General features: G+C 39.3%; 1 pseudogene across 1 annotated transcript; it reads right to left on the bottom strand.

Annotated features, from left to right (window-relative positions):
- Positions 1-10,329: 10,329 nt before the first annotated feature.
- LOC307102207 (protein SPO16 homolog) lies at positions 10,330-10,873 on the bottom strand (annotated as a pseudogene). Its single transcript has one exon. The product of its transcript is annotated as a protein SPO16 homolog (transcript).
- Between the last annotated feature and the right edge of the window lie 826 nt (positions 10,874-11,699).

Raw genomic sequence — 11,699 nt, 5'->3', positions numbered from 1 at the left:
CTCTGTGCACTGGTCAGCTGCATCCCATAGATTTTGGTATGTTGTGTTTTCATTTTCACTCAACTCAAAGTGTTTTCTAATTTATCTTGTGATTTCTTCATTGACCCAATTGTTGTTTAAGAATGTGCTGTTTAGCCCTGGCCCGTTGGCTCAGTTGGAGCATCGTCTTGTGCACTAAAGGTTTGCAGGTTCAATTCTCCATCAGGGTGCATGCCTCAGTTTCAGGTTTGATCCCCAGTCAGGGCACATGGGAGAGTCAACTGATCAGTGTTTCTCTTTCACATAGATGTTTCTTTCTCTCTTTCTCCCTCCCTTCCTCTCTCCCTTCCTCCCTCCCTCTTCTCCCTTCCTCCCCTCCTCCCTTCCTTTTCTAAAATCAATAAACATATTCTCAGGTAAAGATTTTTTTAAAAGAATGTGTTGTTTAGTTTTCATATATTTTTAATTCTCCAGATTTTCTTCTGTTAATTTATTTCTAGTTTCATTCCATTATGACCAGATAAGAAGATACTTGGTTTGATTTCTGTCTTTTTTCAATTGATTAAGATTTGTTTTGTGTTTTCATATATAATTTATTCTGGAGAATGTTCCATGTGCATTTAAGAAGAATGTGAATTCTGTAGTTGTAATCCCTAGGATAATCACTATGTAAATGTCAGTTAGTTCTAGTGGTTAATAGTGTTGTTCAAGTCCTCTATATCTTTGGCGATCTTTTTTGTAGTTTGTCTATTCATCATTGAAAATGGTGGATTGAAATCTCCAACTATAATTTCAGCATTGTCTATTTTTCCATTTAATTTTGTCTATTTTTGCTTCATATATCTTGGAGTTCTTTTATGAGATTTTTTAATTAGGTACTTCATATATTTTGTAATTATTTTATTAGGTTTTATATTTAAAGCTCCTTATATATTTTGAAGTTTTTTTATTTGTTGCTCCTTTATTAGATATAATTATTATAGCTTCCTGATGGTTTGATCCTTTTATCAATAATGTATATACTAGTAGTGTCTTTCTTTGTCTCTTGTAACAATATTTTTCTTAAGTTCTATTTTATCTAATATTAGTATAGCTACCCGGATTTCTTTTGTTTAATATTTACAATAGAATCATTTTCCATCTTTTCACTTTCAACCTATTTGTGCATTTGGCTCTAAAATGAATCTTTTATAGACAGTATATAGTTGGATCATGTTTTTAAATCTATTATGTAATCTCTCTCTCCTCTTTGGAGAGTTAAATGCATTTTCATTTAATGTAATTATTGTTAAGGAAGGATTTACTCTGGCCATTTTTCTATTTCCTTAGTACATGTCTTATATCCCTTTTGTTCCTCAATGCCTCATTCATGGCTTCTTTTGTGTTTAACTTTTTCCCATTGTGCTGTTTTCTCTTCTTATTTCTTTTACCTTATATGTTTTAGTTATTTTCTTAGTGATTATCCTGGGGATTACAATTAATATTGTTATTGTTAACAGTCTAGTTTGAATTTACACCAAGTTAGTCTAAATAGTATAGTTTGAATTTACACCAAGCTTTCCTTCTATATAACTCCATATATGTTTATTATATCCTCCCTTTTATGTTGTTGTCACAAATTAACATATTTCTACATTGTGTGCTGATTAATATATATACATAGTGTTTTTATGTATTTGTCTTTTTAAAAATCTTTATTGTTGAGAGTATTATACATGTCTCCCATTTCCCCCCATTGCCCCTCCTCCCACTTCCCGCTCCACCTCAGGCCTTCATCTCATTATTGTCTATATCCATAGATTATGCATATCTTATATAATAATCTTCTCTAATAAAATGGTAATATGCAAATTAACCATCACTCCGCTACATAAGCCAAGCCACGCCCACCAGCCAATCAGGGCGAGCATGCAAATTAACCCAAACCAAGATGGCTACAGCCACAGAGAGCAAGGTTTCCCAGGTAACAGAGCAAGCCAAGCTTTCCATAGCCGTTGCAGGCCTAAGCATCCACTCAAGCTACAAAGTTTCAATTATAGAAGGTAAACAAATTCAAACAAATGGCAGCAGAATGGAGCTTGAGAGAGCAGGCCAGGGTTGCCGGTGGCAACAGGGGAAGCAAAGCTTTCCACACACCCTGGCCGGGCCCACCCGCTTAAGGCTACAAAGTTTCAATTGTAGAAGGTGAATTAACTGCCACAGAAATGGCTGCCGCCCCAGAGGGAACAGCAGGCTTGGCTCCGCTCCAGGCTACAAAGTTTCAATTGTAGAAGGAAAATAAATCACAGATACCAGGGCCTCTGCTTGGGTTGCCAGGGGGCATGGCCGGCCTGCAAACGACCACAGGCCCCTTGCTCAGGCTGCCCCATGCCCCAAGGGAACCCCACCCTGATCCAGGACACCCTTCAGGGCAAACCAGCTGGCCCCCACCCATGCACCAGGCCTCTATCTTATCTAATAAAAGAGTAATATACAGATTGATCATCACTGCAACACACAATATAGCTGCCCCCATGTGGTCAAAGATCCTGCCCCCATGTGGACACAAGATGGCCACTACAAGATGGCCAGCAGGGGAGGGCAGTTGGGAGGCACCCGGCCTGCAAGGGAGGGCAGTTGAGAGGGACCAGGCTTGCAAGGGAGGGCAGTTGGAGGTGATCAACCCTGCAGGAGAGGGCAGTTAGGGGTGACCAGGCTGGCAGAGGAGGGCAGTTGGCGGTGATCAACCCTGCAGGAGAGGGCAGTTAGGGGTGACCAGGCTGGCAGAGGAGGGAAGTTGGGGGCAAACAGGCTGGCAGGGGAGCAGTTAAGCATCAACCAGGCTGGCAGTGGAGTGGTTAGGGGGTGATCAGGCTGGCAGGCAGAAGCGGTTAGGGGCAATCAGGAAGGCAGGCAGGCAAGCAGTTGGGAGCCAGCAGTCCTGGATTGTGAGAGGGATGTCCAACTGCCCGTTTAGGCCCGATCCCACCAGGATCCTAAATGGGCAGTCGGACATCCCTCCAGGAGTCCCAGATTGGAGAGGGTACAGGCTGGGTTGAGGGACAACCCCCCGCCGTGCACGAATTTCGTGCACCGGGCTTCTAGTTCTATATAATAAATAGGTAATATGCAAATTGACCCTCACACCCTGCACAAGATGGCCGCCCCCATGTGGTCAAAGATGGCTGCCACAAGATGGCCGGCAGGGGAGGGTAGTTGTGGGCGATCAGGCCAACAGGGGAGGGCACTTGGGGGCAATCAGGCCTTCAGGGGAGCAGTTAGGCGTCAATCAGGCTGGCAGGGAGTGGTTAGGGGGTGATCAGGCTGGCAGGCAGGTGAGCAGTTGGGAGCCAGCAGTCCCAGATTGTGAGAGGGATGTCCAACTGCCCTGTGGGATCGGGCCTAAACTGGCAGTCAGACATCCCCCGAGGGGGTCCCAGATTGGAGAGGGTGCAGGCTGGGCTGAGGGACAACCCCCTCCCCAGTGCACACATTGCATGCACCGGGCCTCTAGTATGGACATAAGTTCTTTGGTTAAACTCTGCCTACTCCTTTTCCCCCTTCCCTCTGGTTTCCATCAGTCTGTGCCATGCTTCCATGCCTCTGGACCTATTTTGTTGGTTTATTTTGTTTGTTAGATATTATGCATTTGTCTTTTAAATTATATAGGGGGAAAAAACAAGGAGTTACAAACTAAAACTACTATAATGCTGGCTTTTGTATTTACCTATGTAGTTACCTTTCCTGATGTTCTTTACTTCTTTGGGCAAAGGAAGACTTAGAGACAGAAGATTTTATTTTACTTTCATATATTTTTATTGATTTCAGAAAGGAAGGGAGAGGGAGATAGAGAGATAGAGACATCAATGATGACAGAAAATCATCGGTTGGCTGCCTCCTGCACGCCCCACACTGGGGATCAAGCCTGCAACCCAGGCATGTGCCCTGACCGGGAATCGAACTCATAATTCATAGGTCAACACTCAACCACCAAGCCACACCGGCAGGGCAAGACAGAAGATTGTAAAACAGAAAGTAGTTTAAAAAAGAACAAGAAAGTAAGACTTCAGGAGACTCACTCCCCAAAATAGAACCTACCTAGTATTTAATCACATAGACCAAAAAGTTAACTAGATTCCAAAGTTTATATTAGTGTATAATGGTGGCAGTAGACAACTTCCTCACATGATTATGATCATAAAGACCAAGATATATTCTCAGAAATCAACATAGCAAAATCAGGAATAAAACTCTTTTTGTTCAGAATTCCAGGTATATAGGATATTCGATATTTTAACATCTTGGAGACCCAAACAAGTTAGAGTGACCTTGTTATTTTTGTTTTATCTCAGAGGGCAAATTGCTTTGCTTTTTTCCTGGTTGTTTCTGTGAAGTGCTCAGTAATTTTGGAAATAGAGCAGGGTGTCAGTGTTGGCTTCCTGCGTAGCATCCTTTGGTCAAGTTCCTGCCATTAAGATGTAGATTTGACTGCAGAGTTGGCTTGTAGTTGTTTTAAAAATCAGTATCATTAAATAGCATTTTGTGTTATTTGACTAATAGGAATAGCTAGGGTTGTTTTCCTAGAAAGTCCTTTTCATGATTATCAAAAATACAGTCATATAATATGGAGGCTTAAAAGTACACTTTTTTTTGGGGGGGGGAGATTTTATCCAGCCCTTAGGGTTATAACTTCCTTTTATGTCCATAAGTATTTTACTGCTCTTATAAGATCTGTTAGAATTGGAAACTGGGAGACTATTTTACTCTATAAGGTTGGGCTGAAGTAACTATGACTGTAAGGGTCCCCATGTTTGTACTGTCCCTGGCCTACAAGGAAATGACAAACTCAAAATATGGGTAAGAGGAAGGTTTTATAAGCCACAGAGCATGCACAGGCAAGTTTTTCTGGAAGGAATTCGTGGGTATTATTTCCACATGTAAATCAGACCTTAAAGATTTGAGCAGAAATAACATAGAGACTAAAAAAAAAAAAATACAAAAAGTCAATGAAACCAAGAGCTGGTTCTTAGAAAGAATAAACAAAATTGATGAACTGTTAGCCAGACTCATCAAGAAACAAAGAGAAAGGACCCAAGTAAATAAAATCAGAAACAAAAGTGGAGAAGTAACTACTGACACCACAGAAATACAAAGGATTGTAAAAAAAAAAAAAAAAAAAAAAAATACTATGAACAACCAAATGCCAATAAGTTGGACAATGTGGATGAAGTGGAAAAATTCATAGAAAAATACAATCACCCAAAACTGAACCAGGAAGAATCAGAAAACCTGAATAGGCCAATAACAACTGATGAAATAGAAGCAGTAATAAAAAAACTCCCAGCAAACAAAAGCCCAGGTCCAGATGACTTCACAGGGGAGTTTTACCAAACATTCAAACAAGAACTAACACCTATATTTCTCAAAATATTTTTTTAAAAATCTAAAAGGAAAGAACAGTTCCAAACTCTTTTTATGAAGCAGCATTATCCTAATTCCAAAATCAGATAAAGACACTACAAAAAAAGAGAATTACAGGCCAATATCCCTAATGAACATAGAGGTTAAAATCTTCAACAAAATCCTAGCAAATCGGATCCAGCAACATATTAAATAGATCATACACCATGACCAAGTGGGATTTATTCCAGGAATGCAAGGCTGGTACAATATTCGCAAATCAATAAACGTGATACACCATGTAAACAAATTGAAAGACAAAAATCACAGGTTCATATCAATAGATGCAGAAAAAGCATCCGACAAAATCCAACACCCATTTTGATAAAAACTCTCAGCAAAGTGGTAATAGAGGGAGCATATCTTGACATGATAAAGGCCATATATGACAAACCTACAGCCAACATCATACTCAATGGGCAAAAACTAAAACTATTTCCTCTAAGAACAGGAACAAGACAGGAATGTCCACTTTCACCACTTTTATTCAACATAGTACTGGAAGTCCTAGCCATTGCGATCAGACAAGAAGAAATAAAAGGCATTCAAATTGGAAAGGAGGAAGTAAAACTCTCATTATTCACAGAGGACATGATATTGTACATAGAAAACTCTAAAAACACCACCAAAAAAATACTAGATTTAATAAATGAATTTGGCAGTGTAGCAGGATACAAAATCAACACCCAAAAATCAATGGCTTTTTTTTATACTCCAATAATAAATTCTCAGAAAGAGAAACTAAACAAACAATCCCATTTACCATTGCAACAAAAAATTAAGATACTTACGAATAAACTTAACCAAGGAGGCAAAAGACCTGTACTCAGAAAACTACAGAACATTGAAAAAAGAGATAGAAGACGATATAAACAAGTGGAAGAATATACCATGTTCATGGATTGGTAGAATCAACATCATTAAAATGTCCGTACTACCCAAAGCAATCTATAGATTCAATGCAATCCCCATTAAAATACCAGTGGAATATTTCACAGAGCTAGAACAAATACTCCAAAAATGTATATGGAACAAAACAAACAAACAAATGAATAGCTGCAGCAATCTTGAGAAAGAAAAACAAAGTTGGAGGAATCATAATACCAGATTTCAAGTTATACTACAAAGCCACCTTAATCAAAACAGCCTGGAATTGGCACAAACACAGGCATATAGATTAATGGAACAGAATAAAGACCCCAGAAATCGACTCAAGTCATTATGCTCAATTAATATTTGAAACAACTCTGACACCATGTGGATTCCAGCAACAGAGAGGAATTGACAGGACTACTCCAGCCATGAAGACAGAAGAGAAGAAGTCCAGAGACGGAAGACGCTGATGTGGCCTTCCCATACTAGCAGTTAGCAGCTGTGCATCACTGCAGGTTGCCCAGGACCAAACCAGAGAGAGTCGGACCTGCATTACCACCATTTGTCCACCATCCAGAACTGTAATGTCAGTGCTAACATGTACACATAAGGAACTGTTTGACATTGAAAATGGGTCTCAAAAGAACTGTTGGCCCAGAAAGAAACTCACTACAGACTGATTCATTTGCCTGTCACCATAACCATTATTGCTTGTCTCATTTTCGGTTCTTATAAGTGTATTTCTAATAGCACATGATCTCACTCATCTAGGGGAAATAATGAACAACATAGACGGATGAACAAGAACAGACCCAGAAACAAGGAGGCATGGATCAGACTGTCGGGCCTCAGAGGGAGGATAGAGGAGGGTGGGGGTAAAGGGGAGAGATCAACCAAAGGACTGTGTGCAAGCATATGAGCCTAACCAGCGGTTAAGGACAACAGGGGTGTGGGGGCATGTGTGGGGAGGGGTGTGGGATGGGAATGGGGGGATGAGGACAAATATGTGATACCTTAATCAATAAAGAAATTTAAAAAAATATTTGATAAAGGAGCAGGAACATACAATGGAGTCAAGGCAGTCTCTTCAATAAATGGTGTTGGAAAAATTGGACAGTTACATGCAAAACAATCAAAGTAGACCATCAACTTACACCATACACAAGAATAAACTCAAAATGGATAAGAGACTTAAATTTAAGTCATGAAACTATAAAAATCCTAGAAGAAACCATAGGCAGCTAAATCTCAGACATCTCTCATAACAATATGTTTACTGATACATCTACTAAGGCAAAGGAAACTAAGGAGAAAATAAACAGATGGGACTACATCAAAATAAAAAGCTTCTGCACAGCAGAAGCCATCAACAGAATGAAAAGGGAGCCCACTGTATGGTAGAACAAATTTGGCAATGATACATCTGATAAGGGGTTAATATCCAAAATATATAAGAAACTCATACAACTTAACAAAAGGAAGACAAACAATCCAATTAGAAAATGGGCAAAGAACCTAAATAGACACTTCTCCAAAGTGGACATACAGAAGGCCAGGAGCATATGCAAAAATGCTCAAAATCACTGATCATCAGAGAAATGCAAATTAAAATGACCATGAGGTATCACCTCACACCTGTCAGAATGGCTACCATGAACAAATCAACAAATGACAAGTGCTGGTGAGGATGTGGAGAAAGGGAACCCTAGTACACTGCTGGAGGGAATGCAGACTGGTGCAACCATTATGGAAAACAGTACGGAGTTTCCTCAAAAAATTAAATATGGAACTGCCATTTGACCCAGTCATCCCACTTCTAAGCATATATCCTAAGAAACCCGAAATACCGATCGGAAAGAATGTATGCACCCCTATGTTCATAGCAGCACAATTTACAATAGCTAAGATCTGAAAACAGCCCAAGTGCCCATCAGTAGATGAGTGGATAAGAAAGTGTGGTACATTTACACCATGGAATACTATGCAGCAGTAAAAAAGAAGAATCTCTTAGCCTTTGAGACAGCATGGAGGGACCTGGAGAGAATCATGCTAAGTGAAGTAAGTCAGTCAGAGAAAGACAAGTATCACATGATCTCACTCATATGTGGAATCCAATTAAGAAAGTAAACTGATAAACGGAGTGGATCCAGAGATACAGAAGCATGGAACAGAGTGCGGAATCTCAGAGGGAAGGTGGGGGAGGGTGGGTGGGTGGGTGGGAGATAAGCAACCAAAGACCTTTCATGCATATATGCTTAACCCATAGACACAGACAATAGACACTTCTCCAAAGTGGACATACAGAAGGCCTGGGGTGGGGGGCAAAGGTGGGCTATAGGGGTTGAGGGGAGAAAAAGGGGGACATATGTAATATTTTCAACAATAAAGAATTATTTTAAAAAAAAAGAAAGAAAAAGAATAAATAAATGAATAAATCAGACTTTAAGAATGGGTTTATGATGCTTAATTCCAGAAGGATTAAATACTTAAATGTGTAAAGATAAGACCTTTAAGCATTTAGAAACGAGACTATTTTTTTAAATATTTGCATAAGAAAGAAGGACTTAAATAAGACACAAAAAGCTCTAATTGGAAAGATTGATACATTTGACTAGGTTAAAATTAAGAACTTCTGTTTATCAAAAGACACCAATAAGAAAATACAAAAACAATCTACAGAGAAGATATTTGCAACACATATTGCTGACAAAGAAAGTAATGTTCAGATTATGCCTATTTAAAAAGCAGAAAAAGACAAACAGCCAATGGAAAAACTGCCCCAACACATGAAAACAGATATTTCACAGGGAGAAAAAAACATAGATGGTGAATAAACATGAAAAATTGCTCAACTTCATTAGTAATTAAGGAAATGCAAGTTAAGACAATAATGAAATATCACATAAAACCCACTAAATTGGCTAAAATTGAGTTTCAAAGATCAATAGAAACTCTTACTGCTCGTGGGATAATATATATATAACCACTTTGGACTCAATTTGTAATATCTTAGTAGTTCAATATTCACATCCTTTATAACCCAGCAGTTCCACTAGAATGTATCCTTACAACAACTTCTGCACATGTACATAAGGAGACAAGCAAGAACATTCATAGCAAGATTGAAACGTCATATTTCTACCTTCTTTTCTGAAAGCATTGAATAGGCATGTCAACTGATGGTTGTTGGTGCCAATTCAACCCCAACAGGAATTTCTAATTTGGAGTGCAGTGCAGAAAGAAAATTTATTCAATGCAGACAGCTCAATTGTGATGCAGCACAATTGTGAAATAGCATGGCTATGGAACAGCTCAATAGTGTTATAGCTCAATGATGAGGCAGCAGGTGGTGGAACAGCATGGCTGTGAGGTGGCCCTGGGGGTAAGGCGGCCCTCAGGCGAGGCCCCTCTCTGGTTAAACAGCTCTGCTCTGCTCGGCTCGGCTTTAGTCTGCTCTGCTGTGGTCCAATGAGACATCTTTGGTGTTTCATATCCAGCTGGGTAAATGCAGACTTCACTGTTTAGATTAAAGGGAAAGTGCACTCTCCAAGCTGGAAGAAAGCTGACATACAGAGACAAGTCCCCATCCCTGGTCCCTGATTGGTGCTTCCTTATTGTAAATGAGGACTCCAAATCCCCACAGTCTGATTGGTCCAAAAGCATTGTACTGATTGGACAGAATGGAGCCATTCTGCTTGGTCAGCGAAGATGCTAATGAGGATAGATGCACAGTTATGATTGGATGGGGAAAGTCTCAGGCCTATTGGTTGAATAGGATTCCAGGAACTCCTTCATAAGGGCTGGCTCAGATGGCAGGAATATGGTGCAGGCAGGCAGTTCAGTGCATGCTTCTCCCTGAAATGTGGCTTGCATTTAGGCCCCTGTTTATAAATGGTTGCTAGGCTGTTTTTATTTATTTTTTAATTGTATATATGTTAAAATTTAAAAATCTTTGAAATAAATATATATTTGAACATTGTAATTTAACTGGCTTAATTATTTTAATATTCTTCCAAAAGTACACTTATAATTGATAGTCTAATTTGGGTTAAATGGATCACTCAGTTATATCTTTTGAAGTGTTTTCCAAACAGGACTTTGGTCAAGGATGTCAGCTTTAGTTGTTATTATTCTGTAGAATACTAATGAAGCTACTGTCTATGTGTAGTTTGGAGGTGATCTTAGCTATAGTGCACATAAGATTAATAGCTTTACTGTGTTGTGTCCTGGAAGTATCTGTAAGATACTACCCAGGAATCTCTCCTGAATCCTGGACATCAGTTTCCATTCCTCAGGCCCATGAAGGACAACAGACAGAACCAAAAAACTATTTTGGTGAATGTTAATAATCTTCTCAACTTTAGCTAGGAATATTTCTTCAATTGACATAAAGCATTCTTAAGCCTTTATTCATAAAAAATGCAACTCCAGGAAGAGAAAATATAATTGATCCATTTTCCATTGAATCTGAATACCGAATCCGAGGCTCCGATTTTTAGGGTAGTTGCAACTTCACAACTCTTAAGAGATGAGCTAAGAATGGTGTTCCATTTTATTTTATTTTTCCAGCATTTTCAGCCATTTGTCTGTCTTGTGATCAACTCCATTTCTAAAGGTGCCACAGTTTGATCAGCAGGTCCTTGGTGTCAGCTCAGTAGCTCCCAAGAACCTTTGGTGAGCAGCAAGAAAAATTGCTCTAGGTTCTGTTTTAAAATTTGAGCCCGGTTAGCCACCAAGGGACCTTCTTGGTGATTATCTTTTTTCTCAAAGATCTATATCTCTGGCTCATGGCTGAAGTCATCTAGAATTTTAGTTTTGTGTTTAATTCCTCAGGAAAGTGCTTAAACAAGGAAGATTTTCATAAAACTACTCATTCTTCTTTTTATTTTATTTTATTTTTATTTAATAAATCTTTATTGTTCAGATTACAATTGTTTCTCCTTTCCCGCCCCCCCCCCATATCTCCCCACCACCCGGTTCCCACCCCCCCTCTGTCCTTACCTCCCCGCCCCCCGCTGTCCTCATCCATAGGTGTATGGTTTTTATCCAATCTCTTCTCGTACCCCCCACACAGACACCCCTTTCCCCCTGAGAATTATCAATCCACTCCCATTCTATGCCTCTGATTCTATTATGTTCACCAGTTTATTCTGTTCATCAGATTTTTAATTCACTTGACTTTTAGATTCACTTGTTGATAGATATGTATTTGTTGTTCATAATTTTTATCTTTCTTCTTCTTCTTCCTCCTCTTAAAGAATACCTTTCAGCCTTTCATATAATACTGGTTTGGTGGTGATGAACTCCTTTAGCTTTTTCTTATATGTGAAGCTCTTTATCTGACCTTCAATTCTGAATGATAACTTTGCTGGGTAGAGTAGTCTTGGTTGTAGGTTCTTGCTATTCAT

Source organism: Cnephaeus nilssonii, assembly GCF_951640355.1.
Source record: "Cnephaeus nilssonii genome assembly, chromosome: 6".
NCBI classification, from domain to species: domain Eukaryota; kingdom Metazoa; phylum Chordata; class Mammalia; order Chiroptera; family Vespertilionidae; genus Cnephaeus; species Cnephaeus nilssonii.
This window is presented reverse-complemented; position numbering and strand designations above follow the sequence as displayed.